The sequence below is a fragment of the Coptis chinensis genome, chromosome 9, assembly GCF_015680905.1.
Source record: "Coptis chinensis isolate HL-2020 chromosome 9, ASM1568090v1, whole genome shotgun sequence".
NCBI classification, from domain to species: Eukaryota; Viridiplantae; Streptophyta; class Magnoliopsida; order Ranunculales; family Ranunculaceae; genus Coptis; species Coptis chinensis.
Window position 1 is genome coordinate 12,945,993 of NC_141464.1, and position 18,380 is coordinate 12,964,372.

At 36.4% G+C, this 18,380-nt stretch overlaps 1 long non-coding RNA gene and 1 pseudogene across 15 annotated transcripts; one reads left to right on the plus strand and one right to left on the minus strand.

The window, feature by feature from the left end:
* The first annotated feature begins 2,883 nt into the window (after positions 1–2,883).
* LOC147474815 (uncharacterized) lies at positions 2,884–10,783 on the plus strand. 15 transcript variants are annotated; one of them, XR_015208801.1, is made up of 8 exons: positions 2,892–3,013; positions 3,157–3,175; positions 4,954–5,013; positions 5,159–5,269; positions 5,345–5,398; positions 5,872–5,941; positions 9,035–9,309; positions 10,170–10,783. It is a non-coding gene; the product is annotated as an uncharacterized LOC147474815 (long non-coding RNA). The 15 variants fall into 15 exon arrangements; XR_015208796.1 differs by having other exon boundaries at positions 2,897–3,013; positions 4,898–5,013; XR_015208803.1 differs by having other exon boundaries at positions 2,902–3,013; positions 4,945–5,013.
* Positions 10,784–12,257: 1,474 nt separating this feature from the next.
* LOC147474816 (secreted RxLR effector protein 161 pseudogene) lies at positions 12,258–12,989 on the minus strand (annotated as a pseudogene).
* Between the last annotated feature and the right edge of the window lie 5,391 nt (positions 12,990–18,380).

Sequence of the window (18,380 nt, forward strand, 5' to 3'; positions counted from 1 at the left end):
AGGCGAAATTCAAAGATTCTTAGACTGTCGGTATGTATCTGCACATGAAGCTTGCTGGGGATTATCAGTACACCATAACAGCTTATTTGTAACAGATATACATTCGTTACAAAAAATATTAGTAACGGTTATTTTCCGTCGACACAAAAGCGTGAGAAATATTAGTAATGGAGATTAGTAACGGTTATAAAGTGTTAGCAAATTTACCAACGGTTACCAAATGTTACTAAAATTAATTTCAGCAACACTTATCAACCGTTAGTAAATTATTAATAACGGTTATTAATTTTATTCTTAATTCATTTCCAACAAATGAAAGTGTTAGCAATTTTCATTTCTAACGGATACGTAACCGTTACTTATTCTTTCATTAGTAATGGATACACAACCGTTGCTAAATTTGGAAACATCTAAAAAAAATAATTAAATATTATGGCCCCAATCTTTCCTACCACCTGCTTCTAGCATACATATATCCCACGTATTATACACAACCCATCCATCCCACTAAAAACTTAAACATACACTTGGGTACAATAGCGAGAAAGAAAACACTTAAACCAAACATACTCCATAATTCATTCATAAGTCGCAAGTCTTAACTTTGATTATATTTTATTCAACAATGTGATAATAACAATCAGTAAACTCATTAAGTCTTTTGTAAACAAAATACATAGATATAATAAGTCCTAATAGCTCTAAAACGAAACATTTTGATCTCTCACATAATTATCCTTTCTCTAGCAATCATAAAAATCATCGACACCTACAACTAGACCAATGACACCAAAAAGAAATTAAGAAAATAGAGAAGATCGATACACAGTAGTAAGTAAATTTTGTGTAAGTTAGATTCATAAAAACAAGACGTTAAAAAACTATAAAATATACATAATAGGTTGTAGCTCCCCAAAACCGATCTCTTACCCAAGATCGGTATTTCACCCCTGAATGCTAATCAACGTCATCATTTCTAACAAATAGATGCATTCTAATGTAGATTTATTATTAAAGACAATAAAGAAATAATAAATTGTTACAAAACAACTTAAAATGAATCAATTTAAAATTAAAATAAATAGCTAAAAGAGCCGTTGCATCAATCTGAGTGCACTGCACGTTAAATTTTTCTTAACTTGCACGAACGTACACCTTTTCATGTCTTATGGGAGCACATATCTATCCCTGTGAAGATACTCTAACGCTCAATGTTAGATACGTAGTCAATATATAATAATCAACTTGAAATGAAATTGAATACAAAAGAGCAGGTTGACACGTACCTTAGTTGCTTAATAAAACTTACCGTTTGCTTATTAAATCCTCGTAAGTGCATCGATTAACATAATCTCAAGAAAAACGTTAACATTCCATATAAAACAATATTTCCATGCATAACACACGTACAATTTTATATATATATATATATATTTTTTTTCCAATCTTTAAACAGTGATAAAAGAATATGAAAACATTCAGTTTTCTTCCACAAAGGGGTAGGGGTTTTCCTATTGAAGCGGCTGAGCCGGGTGGCTGCCTATGTACCATTTTTTAAGGGATCAAGACAATCGTAATTCACCTATGGGGTGTAAGGATCAGTGGTAATGGATTAAGCCATTCCGGTGAGGAAGGCAGTATGGGTTCCTCGTTCCTGTTCTAATAATGTAACGATCACTAACCGATTTCCTACCTAGAATCGGTATACTATATTGTATGCCACTTTAATTTTTCTCTTTAGAGATTTTTCCCGAAACGCACCATATATATTACTCAACCTAGAAAATGAAGTAATTAGCGTAGGTGAAACCTATGATAATCGCCTGACATTTAATAATTTAGCCAAACGGAAAATCAAATAATAAGCTATGAGGTGATGGCGATGGCGTGTCGCGGCTTGATAATGGCCTGTAACGGTCTTGGTGAGTGCCCTGTGGCAGCCTGGAAGAGGCCTGTAAAGGCCTTGCTTATGGCTTTTGGCGGCCTGGCAGTGGCATGTAGTTTTCCCATTTACTATTTCAATTCATGAAATAACCCACCCCCTTCATTTTCTGTACGTGGGGTCTGGTTAGCGCGCAGGTATTCCTCTCGGACCCTTAGATAGACACCCCGATCAACCTTATCTCCCAGGAGGATGTATAAAGCCCAACTCTTCATTAATACAAAAGAGTAATTGGTTTGCTCTAAGTGGAATTTAAGGAGGCGACAGTAGATATATCAATGACAAGACCAGTACTCGCCACCTAGCTAGCTTGCTTGACTTCCAGCACCATGAATTAAAGCCTAGCTTGTCTTTTGTTTACATGTACTACGGAGATGGAAAACACATGCTTTTGGTGTCGTCCTTTTCCTCCAAGCACGGTGGAAAGGTCCTGATTTCCTATTGACTCACCAAATACAATTGCATCCCACCAACTCCTTCACTCTAAATCAGAAAATGGAACAGTCCTTAGTCTCTCACCCTCTCTCTTATGATAGGCTTTTAAGCTCTCTTGTTACTTATTTTTTTTCTCTTTTCAATTCAGTTCGAGATGGAGGAGTTTTTCCCGTAAGGCAAGTGATCATATATTCACTCAGACAACCTCCTTTAATGAACCGAGGAGTGTCAAGAATGGGAAAACCACACTACACCAGAATTGCTGAAAAACGACACTAGCTTAGGACTATCCCGACCGTCCTAAATTTAGGTCTACAAAAACCGTCGTATATGGTATAAAGCCGTCGTGTACTGACCTAAGCTAAAATAGAGGACGGGTATTTGTGTAGTAAATACACGACGGTGGAGATAGTTCTGGAACTCGTCGCTTATGTGGTGGGGCAAGTTTTTAATTGTGGCCCTCATCGCTTTTCCATTCTTATACTTGAATATCAACACTGACAAATCCATAAACACTAGTGGAGAGAGAGGTAAAAAAAATGGGCAAAAAAAAAAAACAAGCCGTTCAGAGCTTCTGCAAGGAACACAAAGCAAATAAGAACTATGAACACAAAGCTTGTGAGCTTCTCTGAAATTGTAAGCTCTCTCTCTCTCTCAAAACATAATATTTTAATGATTTTAAAGCTTCAAGTTTGTGTTTTTTCGTCTGATTTTTGTTTGTAAATTGTTGTGTTGTTCACTAAACTGATATGGGTATTTGAAACTTTGATCAAATCAAGGTCCCTTCTCCAAATTGAGGTAAAGTTCTTTCCTTTTTTCATTCTTTTTCATTCCTTATTGTTTAATTACTATGGATTCAATGGGGTTCGCTGAATCTATCATGGGTATTTGTTATTTTGATTTTTCATTGATGGGTATAAAATATTCGTCTCTTTTTTGGTATTTGGGTTATGTTAACTTGATTGATATTAAATTATCAAGAAATTGGGCTAGAGAGTCTCATTTTAAAAAAAACAACTCTAAAGCCCTATCCATAATTTTTTTGGGTTTTAATACCCCTACATTGTTTTTATTCGCCATAAGTGTTTTTTATAAAAATCCTTTAGAATCTAAGCTTTTGACTCGAGACCAAGTGCCACATGTTATTTTTTAATATAAATTATTCTCTTTTTCACCCTTCCAAAATAACTACTTGTAGATAAGATAACTACCAGAATAAAGATTGAATAAGATAACTACTTTTAGATAAGATAACTACTAGAACAAAAAGAGTAGATTTTGGGTTTGAATAGAATTTAGCAAAAAGTACCGTGTATTGCTCCAAAAGTTAAATTTGACACTATCTGTTTTCATCTGAATGTGGACGTTATAAACTTATACATTTCAAAATGCAGATGCACCATGTTATAAATTATATATTTTAAAATGCAGATGCACCACGTTATAAATTATACATTTTAAAATGCATACACACCACGCATTTTAAAATGCAGATACAAAATGCATTTGATTATTTATTTTGTGGGTTTGATTAACTACTATTAAATGAAACGGGTTGGTTTAGAGTTTAATGTTTATAAATTTAGGATATAGGGATTAGGGTTTAGTGTCTTAAGGTTTAGGCTTTAGGCTTAGGGTCTAGTTTATAGGGGTTAAGGTTTAGTGTCTTAAGGTTTAGGGTTTAGGCTTAGGGTCTAGTTTATAAAGATTTTGGGTTTAGTGTCTAGTGGTTTGGAGTTTAGACTTAACGACTAGTGTCAAATGCCTCCACAAAATATTGGAGGCATAATATTTTTAGTTTTTTCATTACCGAAAAGCTAGTGTGCGTAGGGTGTACTCAGCGTATAGCATCTGGGCCACTCATATAGGCACAAGTACTGGTGTATTGCAGCAAAGAAGTATTGTCCAAGGGCTCTCATTCCTCGCAAGACTCATACACTCGATGCACCCTAGATGCCCTCTTTTCATTATATGCATTTTTAAATGTGAAGGCAGGTAGTTATAAGTGAATTTTTTGTGTGAAATTCAATTTTTTGTTTTGTATCCCACTATGTTACTGGGTAGATAGTCGGTTATGTTTGTTTCCAAGTGAGAATATTTTCGTCTATTCCTGGTAAAATTGGATAACAGGTGGTTAGTTCCATATTCTGGTCAAATTGGGGTATTAAATTCTAAACAAATTTAAGAGGAGTCTTAGGACTACTAAATATTTATAACTAACTCCTCTAAACTAATTTTCTGATTAAATTATTTGGTGCTGGTTGTTTTAAAGTTGCTAGATCTTGGTTGTTACTGGTGACAAATGTTGTTAATCTTGTTAAGTTAATAAGTTGTGAGTTGTAAACTAGTTTTGCTGTAAAAATTATTTTCTTTTGTCAAAATTTGGTTTTGTTATTTGCTAAGAAAGCTATCTTTTTGTGATTCTTGTGTTGTTAATATTTCTGTATATGTTGAAACATACAAGAAGTGCTCATTACATTCCATTTCAATTCATTTGATTTTATTAATTGGGGTTTTTAGATTAAGAGGTTAAATATGTATATGATTGTCGATATGAACAAGCTAAGCATTGACAGCTCGCCGTGTCTACCGTCAATGGAGGGAATGAAACTAATGATCTTGAGGCTCTCAAACAGGTATTGTATCTTTTTCAAATCCTATTGTTGTGCTTTAAAACTAAATATGTGGTCTTCTAGTTAATTAGACTTAGCTGGATATTTTCAGCAGTGCCCTTTGTGTTTTTTTCTTCGATTTTAATCTTTGCTTTGTGAATGCTATTAGGTATCTCAGTCATAAGTGATCTTGTACAACAGTTGCAGTTTCATTCAGACGAACCAAAACATACTCTTCTTGGAGTTAGTCCAGTTTAGTGTGTGGACTAGAGTTGCATAGGTAATGCTTCTGCCATGTTGTTTGAATAGATAATATGTCTGCCGTATTAAGTATTCTAACTTGCATGCCTTGCAGATCTTTTGCAGGAAGGCCACATTTGTTTCTTCCTCTGGGGTCTCTACATTTCTGGTATGTCTAAATCTCCTATTTCCAATAGAAAAAAAAAAAAAAAACAATATTAGGGGAATTCATTACCGAAAGTTATTTTTTAACCGTATATATGCCAACACACAATACAGTCAGACATCTCCTACTTTATGTAATGCCTTGTTCAAGTATACATTTTATTGCAATAATAAGCTCGACACGGGTTTCAAATAGGTTTTGGTTTTGGGAATCGTCAAATAGGTTTTGGTTTTCTCCGAAATAAATTCTTGACATGTATTCACTCTTTTTTCTCCTAATTTGCTTTTGAAATCAGCTACAAACTAATAAGAACTAATAAGTACTAATAAGAATTAATAAGAACTAGCAGACCCTCTTGGGTTTTGCATTTTTTTTTTTTTTTTTTTTTTTGTGTTAAAACAATGGCCTAATGTTCCTGACCATTTGTGAGCAGTTATCATAGTACCACTACTTAGAGTTTTTGTATATGAATGTAGGTGCTTTTAACATCCTTAACTTGGAGATCATATTCATTTTGCAGCTCAAACTCGACTCTTTATGAAAAAGGTTAGTTTTATTCTTCAGTCTCACTTTCAAATATATTTTAGCGTGATGAATTTGAATGAATGGTACCTCTTTTTGGATAGCATGAAGATATATCTATACACCCTTTGTTAATGTGCATGCATAATTTTTTTTTTCACTCTCAACTTTACATTTTGTAATCAGGAATGACTATGCAATTGAAATTTGAGGGAAGAAACTCCTTGTTCTTCACCTACCCATACATTAGTTCTCATTCCTTTTATTCGTGTTGTGACCTGGGTTGACATGGTATGCTGAAATTCATTATAAGAAGTATGTTATTCGATAATTGACTAGACTGCTACTACCTGACTCCTTTGTTTTTTCATCTTGACACATTATTTAATTTTTGTTTATATATTGTGTATTATTCAGTGACGTGAATCTTAAATTGTAGCAGCAGAGAGCCAATTTACTAGATCATTGCATTGCGGGGACTCGGGTAGTGGTTTAGAGGTTAACTTAAGTGAAAAATTGGTACTAAGTTCACGCACTATATCTTCTCAAGGGGGTTCTTCCTTTGAAAAAGCAAGTAATTTTTTTTGTATGTTTAGCTCTTATTATGCTCGTGGGTTTAGGATGTTTCTCTTATTTTTCAAAATTAAACCTCTCATTACCTTACCTTACTGGGTGTCTTGAGCAGTAATGAGGATATTCGCGGGTACGTTTTACTTGGCAGTATGGAGTATGAATTGTTGGCGAAGGCACGTAATCTTTAAAATTCACTTAATCTGTCGAAAACACCAAATGTTCCAAATTTTATTGGTTCCTACTATCTACTTCCTACAATTAGCATACCTTCTCTCTATTTTTATTCAAAATGTTTCTGTGCTTCTTCTTTAAAAATCTTCTACCAATTTTTTCGAAATGACAGTTTGGTGAAATTCTCGCCACTTATAGAAAAAGTAATGCATCATAATTTTTTTTTTTTGTTTTCAAAAGTTTACACAAAAACTTTATGTTTCACAAGGAAATTCTTTTGTTTTAAGCCAGACTTAAATCACTCTTCAAAATTCTCTCAATCTAGTGTAAACGCCTAAATTTGTAACATTTCATAGTTCCTACTTTCTTCTGAAAAATTATTTTGAAAATGGTTTTTTAGGCCAAAATTATATTGCCTAATTTTGCAAGAGTTTCTCTGTTTTTAGTTTCTTCAGTTTGAGAAAACACACTTCTATTACTTTAAAATTAAAAGTTTGCCTTATTCTATTTTTTAGGCAATGTTTCTTTGTGTTTCTTGTTTGAAAAAACTCACATGAATTACCGTAAGGACAGAGAATATGCTAATGTTCCCCTGCTTTTGAAATCTCGATTTGAAACTATTGTACATTTTCTTTTGTTTTTTCAATCCTTCTGAAAAGTTCAATACTTCTTTCTTTTCTTTTTTTTTTTTGGATAGGTAAGCATGGTTTTAAAGAGTCCCCTTACCCCTTTTCAATAATAAAAGAAACTGATTACAATCTTGGATTCTCTTTGCCTATACATACACAATTTTCTTAACATCTTCAGAAAAGGAACTAGGTACAATTTCAGTGAAGCTAACAGTGGGAATATTAGCAGCTAGAGCATACGCTAATTTGCTAGACTCTATGGATATGTACAATGCTAAACTGATCTATATGCCCAATGTAGTCTTGTATGATCTCCATCATGTGATTTGCTTGTCATGGATGCTGCCTTCTGTTCTTCAAAAAAGAAACCACATTGCTTAGTCTGTTTGTGCCTTGATATTCCTTATATTGTGCTGCCGAGCCGGTCTCAATCCTTGCTTCAGTCCTTGATGTTCTATGAGTGCAATTGTGTCATAATCTGCTCTCTCATGTGGTGTTGCTATAACTTCATCATAAAAGTCTCCAAGTACTGCTGCCCATCCTCCGTTTGTGCCTTGAAGAGTTCCATTTGTGTTCAAGTTGCATGTATCTTCTTCTGCCCTTTCCCCTTTGCACAATCTGCCTCCTTGTAGCTTCTATGTTCACATTCCATATCTACAGTTTCCTCTTCCTTTCTGGTCCCTCATCCATCTTGAATTTACATGAACTGAGTTACTAGATAACAAAGTATCCCTTATCTGCATTTTTTTTTACTTTTATAAAAAAATCTCGTGTTTCCTGCTGCTTTTTCTCGTATAACTTTCACAACTTCTGTAATTTTGCCAAATTATTCATTGTTTTTAGTACTTCAATTGGTTTAAATATAGAATACACAAAATCTTTTGTGTTTAAAACTTTTTTTTCCCTCTCTTTTTGTGGGCAAACGTGCAAACATCTTTTCTGCTTATAATTTCAGAAAACTGTCACATGAATTCCAGAAATTTTTTCGTGGCAAGTACGACAAGAGGTGATATAGGGGACCATGTGGGAGGGGAGGGGGTATATATGGTGCTATGTGTTTATTGGCCAATCAGATACTGAAATGTGGCAGTTGGCTTGTCTCGTTTATTGAATATTATAATGGTGCTAACAAGACGCTCTCCATTGAGTTCTTACGCTCATTGGTACTGGTCTCACTTCTGTGTGGCTTAAATCTAATTTCCCTTATTTGAGTGTTGGTAAATCTAATTCTGAAAATTTTGACATCGATGAACTTTAGGTTTTTGATTACGTGAATTTAAAGAAATCATCATAAGTCCATGATACTGGGGTTTCCCGCCCTTAGTCACACCTATAGGGGTTACCACTCCCACTCATAAACCCCGAACCATCAGAAGTACGAAGTTGTAGGCTCTAAAGGTTTTCTTTGGATGATGGGGGTTCTCAACTTAGGCGTGTAAGTAAGTTCCACCCGACTAATAATATACTTTAATGGCGTAATATGGTTGCTCTCATTAAAGATGATGTAAACTATTTATATGTTTTAACTAGGGAAGAAAGGCATAAACATAAGGCGTTAGGGCCATGCACAAGTGTAGATGGTTATAGTCTGATACTAGTCTACAAACTAGTACCATATGAGCTTGTTTAATTGGTGATCTTTTCTCGGTTCGTGTTTTAATTCACTTCATATGGTAAGGGTTTCTCGTTTCCAAGTTCATATTTGTTTTTTCTTTTTAATTCTCTATATCTCTTAATTACTCAGGTCTGTCTCGCGAAAAATGGAGTGACAATTGATTTTTAATTATGATTCTAATGAAGGAATGGGGGATGATAATAATAAGGTGGGCGAGAATTGTAAGAATGGTAGTGTGAATAATTCGAATGCAATCCAAATAGTACTATCACTGATGGTGGAGATCAGAAAGGGAAGAAAACGGAGCCTCCTAAGAATCTGATGGCTGAAAGACATCGTAGGAAGAAGCTTAATGATAGACTTTACATGATGAGGTCTGTTGTGCCCAAGATCAGGAAGCTAAGGTGATATTTCTTTACGATTCTTTACTGTTATGGACTTATGGTTGTTAATTTTGGCGTTCGACATATACCAGTATAGCTTACCTTCTGAATTGTATGTTATTTGTATTTTGTTTTAAGTTTGATGATTAAAACAGTTTTCATTCTTTAAAACTGCTAAATTTGATCTTGGACCAAATGGTTTATTATCATAGCTGATTATAAGCATATACATTGAGCAAAGATTGTTTAATCAAGCCTATATAGGAAGGAGTAATAGACCATGTATACTGAGTGTTGTTAAGAGCTCAATTTCTCGAAGTGAGTGATTCAAAATTGTGTCTTCACTCAATTACTATTCGACTTGAATATGATAAAGGCGGACATGTATTTTGTATATTGTCTTAACTCAGTTACTATTCAACAAATCAACAATTGATTTGATTGACAATCTTTTACACAAAATGGAAATTTGAGTTGTTGCTGAGCAGAAGCCACTATTTTGGTTGCTTTGTAAGACCATTTTATTTGTTTTTTGCTTAGACAATATAGTTAAGATGGCTAGTGATACTACTTTAGTTATTCCAAGTAGTATAAAGAAGACCCTTGCTAGGATTATTAGAGAGATTGATGATTATTTTTTGAGAGCTTTGGCGTCGGGGCGGAATATTTTGCTTTTGGATATCAATAGGAATGGTGACTCTCTTCACCAGAATTTCAGGGAAAGCATGAGTAAGAACTGATCTTGCCCACTTTAACTAGTTGCATTTTGTTGTGTAATCTGTTTGTTACCTGATTAGTATTGCTAGCGCATTCACTGTTTTTTAATGTAGCGGCGATGTTGAGGTTAATTATGAAGGTCATGACTATGGTTCGTTTTACAGGGAAGCCGTGCAAGTCTTCTAAGGTTTTTAGTGCACCTTCTTGGAGTTGGTCTTCTAGAGCCCTCCATCCTAGCAAAGATGTTATAGACTTTACACTTTAATGAGGTATGTAAACTCCATGCGACTTATACTCAGACAAATAATTTAGTTCATATTAATAGGTTTGATAATGACTTTGCATAGATTGTGTAGTGTGGTCAAAGATTGGAATATTTATTTATATATCGGTTACTCATGGACACCGAAGTCAACTCTTGTAACTCACTTCTCTGTGTGGAGTGGCGTCGGATTGATAATGCTCATGCCGTGTTGTTTGCCTCTGCTGTGTGGAGTGGCGTTGGATTGATAATGCTCCTACCATGTTCATTGTTTGCCTCTGCTTGTTCCATCTCGAGAAAACTCTCAAGGTTGTTTACCCTCATGAAAAACTATGTGATTCACGTGAAAGAAGGAAATGCGCAAATCTGATGAAGATAGGAATTTCAAATTTCAAATAGTTTTTTTATTATGTTTTTGTTCTGCTTTGTATATTTTGAAAGCCTAGTTGTTGGCAATCAAAAACTTGAAAACATTGTAAATTTTGGAAATTATCAATCTATTATATATCAATTTTGGAAATATGTTATTTTAGTATGTTGTGTAATTGATTTTATGATATGAGAAATCTCAAATCAAGTAGCATTGGAAAAATAGATTGTACCAAAAATATATATATATTAAAAAAAGTTACTTTAAAAAAAAATGAAATGGCGACGGAAATGCATGTCCTAAGCTTAGGACACAGATTTACGACAGTTGGTTGAGTTCTAGTTTTGAAAATATAGAATAAGAATGTGAAGGAAATATACGACGGTTTTGAGTGTTCTACATTTAACGACGGCATAAATCGTCTCACACCCGTCGCAATTCTAATTCAGCTTACCACGTTTTTTCCGTCGTTAATATTAACGACAGTGCTATTTGCGACGGAGTCTGGGACACCATTTCCCGTCGTAAATCTCGATTTAGGACGGATTTAACCGTCGTTTTTTGCCATTTCTGATGTAGTGCCAATCACTATAATAAAAAAAAATAGTACTAATTCAATCAAAGTAATAAATAAAAACCTACAACTCTATTTTCTTCATACTCACCACTCTTTAACGTCAACTCCTTTCTTTTGTTCTTCCTTAAATTAAATCAAGATACTCTTTTAACATATATTTGGATACGATATCCAATATCAATACCCACCTATTGAGAGACTACCATTCCATCTTGAAGGCGAACATATGGTGTTCTATCATGATGATGACAACACAGATGAAGTCATCACCTGTGAAAGTGCAAATAAAACCAAATTTACAGAGTGGATGCGCTATAACCAATTACATGAAGATGGTAGACAACTGAGGTAAGTTGATTTCCTATTAAAATTTGTTTGGGTTGATTCTCTGAAATATTGGAAATTAAGACAGGAATAAGTAAAAATCGGAAGGATCTTTGCACATCCGACATCAGGTGAACGGTTTTATTTGCGAATGGTATTAAATGTTCAAAAAGGTGCAACATCATATAAAGATCTCAGAACTGTCAACGGCAAGGTGTATGAGGATTTCAAATCAACATGTGTTGCACTTGGACTGTTGCAAAATGACAACGAATGGAACGATGCAATCGTTGAAGCAAGTCAATGGGCTGGTAGTGCTTCCTTGAGGCAGTTATTTGTGACACTATTAGTTTTCTGTGAGGTGAGTGAACATTTGGTTCTATGGAACAAACATTGGGAGTTGTTTACAGACGACATACTGGACAAAGAAAGAACTCTTGTAAATGACAGTGATCTGATTTTAACACTTGAAGAGCTTAGAAACTGTTAATTATGCTAGGAGATACATATGGTGGTTAGCTTGTTAGGTTAAAGGGATTGAGTGTGTAGAAGAAGAAATGATGGAGGCACAAGAAGAAGGTAGAGTTTTAGAGTATATTTTTCTCTAACCTACAATTGTTATTTATACTGGATGACTAAAATAGCAACTCCTTAACTAAGGGACGGTCTCACACTTATAGAATGTGTGTGACCGACACTACATACTTCAACACCGCCCTTCAAGCTAGAGCATAGATATCGCTCATGCCCAGCTTGTTACCAATATAACTCAGAATTGGACTAATCACTGGTTTGGTGAAGATATCACCTAACTGATCTCGAGAAGCCACATAAGGAGTACTTATCTCCTTTGTTTCAACCTTATGTCTGACATAATGACAATCTACCTCTATGTACTTAGTTCTCTCATGAAATACTGGATTAGAAGCGATATGAATGGCTGCCTGATTGTCACAATGAAGAGGGATCGGTAGCTGTACCTTGAAACCTAACTCATGTAGCAGATTACGAATCCACATTAGCTCACCAGTCCCTTGAGCCATAGCTCTATATTGAGCCTCTGCACTAGATTTTGACACAACTGTTTGCTTTTTACTCTTCCATGTCACCAAATTTCCACAAAGGAAAGTACAATACCCAGTGGTGGATCGTCTATCTGAAACTGATCCTGCATAATCAGCATCTGAATATCCAACAACATCAAACTTTCCATTAGAACGATAGACCAATCCACGACCAGAAGAACCTTTCAAATACCTCAGAATACGAATAACTGCCTGGTAGTGAGGAATCCGTTGTGCATGCATATACTGAGATACTACACTGACTGCAAAGGAGATATTGGGGCGAGTAATAGTAGCATAGATCAGCTTTCCCACCAATCTACGGTATCCCTCAATATCGGCATACATCTCTCTAACATCAGATTGGAGTTTGTCGTTCGAATCCATAGGAGTCTCTACTAGGCGAGCTCCTAAATTACTTGTCTCATTGAGCAGGTCTAATACATACTTTCTCTGTGAGAGATGAATTTCACCAGGGAACCTAGTAACTTCAATGCCTAAGAAATACTTCAGTTCTCCTAGATCTTTGGTCTGGAACTATCTTGAGAGATTGACTTTAAGTCGATCAATACCCTGTTTGTTAGACCCTGTGACAATGATATCATCAACATACACAACTAAGACAATAATCCCTTGTTGGGTCTTTCGGTAAAACATGGAATGATCATATTCACACCTAGTCATTCCATTAGCCATCAAAACCTGACTAAACTTCGCAAATCAAGCTCTAGGAGACTGCTTGAGCCCATAAAGAGACTCCTTTAATCGACAGATTTTCCCCCCTTGAGCAACAAAACCAGGAGTTTGAACCATATAGATTTCCTCCAGAAGATCGCCATGTAAAAAGGCATTCTTCACATCCAACTGAAACAGAGGCCAATGATGATGAACAACAAGAGAAATCATAATACGCACAGAGGTGAGCTTTGCAACTAGAGAAAATGTCTCGGAGTAATCAATACCATACGTCTGGGTAAAGCCTTTTGCAACCAGACGAGCCTTTAAACGAGAAATAGTACCATCTGGATTATGATTAATAGTGAAAACGCACTTACAAGCAACTGCTTTCTTCCCAGAAGGAAGATTTGTAAGAACCCAAGTGTCATTAGAATACAAGGCACTCAACTCCTCGTCCATTGCTTGCTTCCAGCCAGGATGAGATAGAGCATCCCTATAGTTAGACGGGACAGAGACAGACAATAAGGACGTAGCAAAAGACTTGACAGATGGTGGTAAATGATCAGTGAAAACATACTTAGAAATAGAATGCTAAGCATACTTACTAGGAAGACGCATACTAGTAGGTGGACGTTCAAGTTTTCGAAGGGCAATAGGAACATCGAGGACAGATTGAATGGCAATAAGATCCACAGACACAGTGGGAGGAGGTGAGGGCAGTGGAGCAGTTGAACTTTCGGCCTCAAACTCTGGAATGGCAATTGAAGGTAATTGGCCGCCCAGCGCTCTGGAAGGCTATCGATGGAAGCGGATAAGCTCCGCTGAACTCGAATATCAAGGGAGCACAGGTCGCGCTCTGGAAGGCCATCAGTGGGCACTGATAGGGTTATATACTAAAAGCATTACTTTTGTAATAACTCTAATTCTTTATATTTTGAATGAGAATCATATGGGCAAATGTTATGCATATTATATATGTTATTAGTTATATCCATATGTCTAATACTTTATGTTGTAGATGATATGGTGTGAACACACAGAAGATCATATCATCAGTACCTTATAAAGTATAAGTAATCATTCACAACCTAAATGGATTTGGACAAACCATTGGTACGGTTGTAGTATAATCTGGTATTAGTCTATCTTGACTATAGGATTACACTTGTACACTTTATGTGTATTGAACAGGACCAAGTGAAGTTGTTTCTCTTTATACTAACTATATAAGAGAACAAACACCTCTGTTATTATGGATGTTTGTCCTCTTAATCTGGATATAATAATAGGCACTTACGTGCATTGTACATTGCTTTAAATCATCAATGAGTGAGATTCATTTGTGAATCAACAAACTCGATGGATTGGGTAATGACATTGTATGTAAGGTGTGTTGTTGATTATAGAAGGAATCCGTGACCCGCAGGAAGTCGGGTTGATGATGTCCCCTTGAGGAGCTCAAAAAGATTGTCATGTAAACCCTGCAGGTGGATTTATTCCAACATAACAATGAGGTTGAGTGGTACTACTCAAGAACATAAGAAGTTGATTAATGTAGTTGTTAGTAACTTGACTTAATCAACGGGCATTCGATATCTTAAACACGGGGAGATCAACGAGCATATAATATGGAGCCCATGAACGCTGACACGTAATTTGGGATTAGGGCGGTAGTGCAACAATGGCCTTTAGTGGAATAAGCCATTTGTTGACGGACTTGGGCCGTGTGTTCTGGGAGAACATGAGAAGCCCAAGCCCGTCAGGAGGCCCAACCCTAATTTCTCCTCATGGTCCCTATTGTAGCCTATAAATAGAATCCTTTTTCTCTTGGCCGAAATCACTATTCACTGGATTAGAAAAATAGGCAAGGAAAGATAGATCTAAAATTGGATCTAGCTTTGTGAGAAAGAAGGGTGTTGGTAGATCGTTGCCCACACAACGTCCAATCTATTCTACAGGAATACAACAGAAGATCAAGGGGTTGATTGTTGATTCGGATTCATAGCTTGGATTCTTAGAGATTACATCTTAGCCGATTCTAAAAGGTATGTTTTCTATCCAAAACCGTGAACCACATTAATTCCGCTGCACGTTGGTTTTCGCGGTTTGTAGAATATTCATTCTGAAATAATGGTTCCTACAGGCACAGGGTGCACTCCATCGCCTGGAACTCGACCATCAAGGGAGCGCAGGTCGCGCTCTATAAGGCCATTTATGGGCACAGGTCGCGCTCCTTCTTCACGAGCTCCCTCACTTTCACCAAGATCATATCCAACAACACCAGATGGCATAACACAATCCTCAAATGGTTCAGAGGACATCTTCCCTTCTGAAGACGGGACATCTTCAAAAAAAGTAACATCAGCACAGACAAATGATTTGCGCAGATGAGGACTATAACACTTGTACCCTTTCTGTGTACGTGAATACCCAAGGGAAACACACTTAATAGCACAAGAGTCTAACTTATCACAACCCGACTGAAGATTATGAACAAATCAGACACAACCAAAAATCCGAGGGGGAAGATGGAAAGAAGGTTGACCAGGAAAAAGAACAGAGTGTGGTGTTTTTCCCCCTAATACTGAAGAGGGCATAAGATTAATCAAGTATGTGGCAGTAAGGACTGCCTCTACCCAATAAAACTTTGGGAGATTTGTTTGAAACATTAAGCATCGGGCGACTTCAAGAATGGGTCTATTCTTTCTCTCAGCAACCCCATTTTGTTTAAGGTGTATCCACATAGGAGGTTTGATGTGTAATGCCATTGTCATCTAAAAAAACTCTGGAATATTGTAGAGGTATAGTCTTTGGCATTATCAGTTCGAAAAACATGCATGTGTGCAGAATACCGATTAGTAATCTCAGCATAGAATTTTTGAAAAACAAAGAATACTTGAGAACGATTTTCCATAATATACTCCCAACAAACACGAGAAAAATCATCTATAAATATAATAAAATACTTGGCTCCAAAAAGGCTAGCGGTTCTACAATGACCCCAGACATCTGAATGGACTAACTGAAAAGGAGCACTAGAACACTTATTTAACCTATTTTTGTAAATAGCACGACAATGTTTAGCTAACTAACAAACCTCACAACTTAAAAACTGAATACTAGAAGAAATACTGGGAACTAAACTTCGCAAACTAGCCAGAGGAAGATGACCAAGACGTCTATGCCACTAAACAGGAGAGACTGAGACTGTGAGAGCCTACTTCTGGTGAGAGTGCCCATAATCATCTTGAAAGTAATAGATGCCCCCGTGCTCATACCCCCCACCAACTAGTGTCTTTGTCTGTAGATCCTGAAACACAACATGAGTGGAAGAAAACATGACATTACAGTGAAGAGATTGGGTGAGACGATGAACAAACAATAGATTAAAGGGGAAATTTTGAATAAGCAAGACTAAGACAAGTGATATATTACGAGTTAACTGAATAGTACCCCGACCAAGAATACTAGCCTTAGCTCCATTTGCTAATGTGACATATGATGGTGTGTGAGTATACGCAAGATTAGAAAACAACTGGGGATTACCTGTCATATGATCAGAAGCTCCTGAGTCAATAACCCAAGAGTTGTTACCACTTGTATGAAGACATGTTTTACCTGAATCGGCTAGGGTCGCAGTGGGTTGGTCGGACAAACTCGATGAACTGGGAATAGCTTGTATCCGCTTCATCAGGGTTACAAAGTCTTCTTGAACTCATTGAAAATGAGTCACTTTCTGATCAACTACTGTGGCATTGTTAGCTTTGTGCAAAGGTACGACCACCCCCACCCCCCTCTCTACCTCCTCTACCTCCATTACCACGACCAGAAGAGGGGTTGTTATTACTGCTTGGAGGGATCAATAAAACCGCACTGTCATTGTGCCTTGGAGGAGGTGCAGTAATACGAGACAAACGAGAGTAAGCCTCAGACAAAGTAGGGAGCTTAGATTCAGCTTGAACTTAGGCTTTCACATTAGCAAACTTGGGACGTAGCCCAGATAGGAATTTGGAGACTCAAAATTCCTCTCTTTGTATCTTCAACTGATTTATGTCTGTAGTAAGTGGGTGATATATACTCAGTTCTTCCCACTTGCTACGAAGAGAATTGTAATATTCAGAGATAGACATATCTCCTTAAGTGAGATCAAAGATGTTCTCATACAACTGAAAGATACGAGAAGTATTCTGAGATTGAGAGTATGATTCTTGTAGATACTCCCAAATCTCCTTCGAGGTTTTAAAAAACCGCACAGTATTACAAACATCTTTCTCCATAGTATTCCACAGGAAATTCTTAACCAAGGCGTCATCTTTCGTCCAGGTTGTCTTTCCTTTATCATCTGGGGGATCTGTCAGATGATTTTTCTTACCTTTTCCAGTAAGATAAACAATAACTGCCTCTGCCCATTAAAGGTAATTGGCAACACCCTCCAATTTGACAGAGGTCATACCAACAGAGAAAACAGACGTATTACCGAATTCATCAGATTTTGGAACAACATCAGTCATTGTAAAAAGAAAAAAAAACTCGCTTGATGAAAAAGAATATGAAATCGCTAAAACCATGACAAAGTACTACGAAGGTGGTGCTTCAAGAAGCTTTAACCGAGCGACCGGTACCGCGTAGAGATTGAGAAAACCAACGAGATGACGATACCACGCCTTCGCCTTATGAAAACCTGACGTACTCCTCTTTATCAATACCGAGAGATTGCGGAAGCAAAACAATACTAAGACAACAACTAATACTAAAACTGGAACCTTGAAACTGAGGATCTCTCTCCTAGCATTCTCTAAACAGAGTCGGCTCCGATACCATGTTAATTATGATAGGAGATACATATGGTGGTTAGCTTGTTAGGTTAAAGGGATTGAGTGTGTAGAAGAAGAAAGGATGGAGGCACAAGAAGAAGGTAGGCTTTCAGAGTATATTTTACTCTAATCTACAATTGTTATTTATATTGGATGACTAAAATAGCAACTCCTTAACTAAGGGACAGTCTCACACTTATAGAATGTGTGAGACTGACACTACATACTTCAACAGAAACCATGCGCTAACTGAGATTGACAGTTTACTGAAGCAAGTAAACCGTCA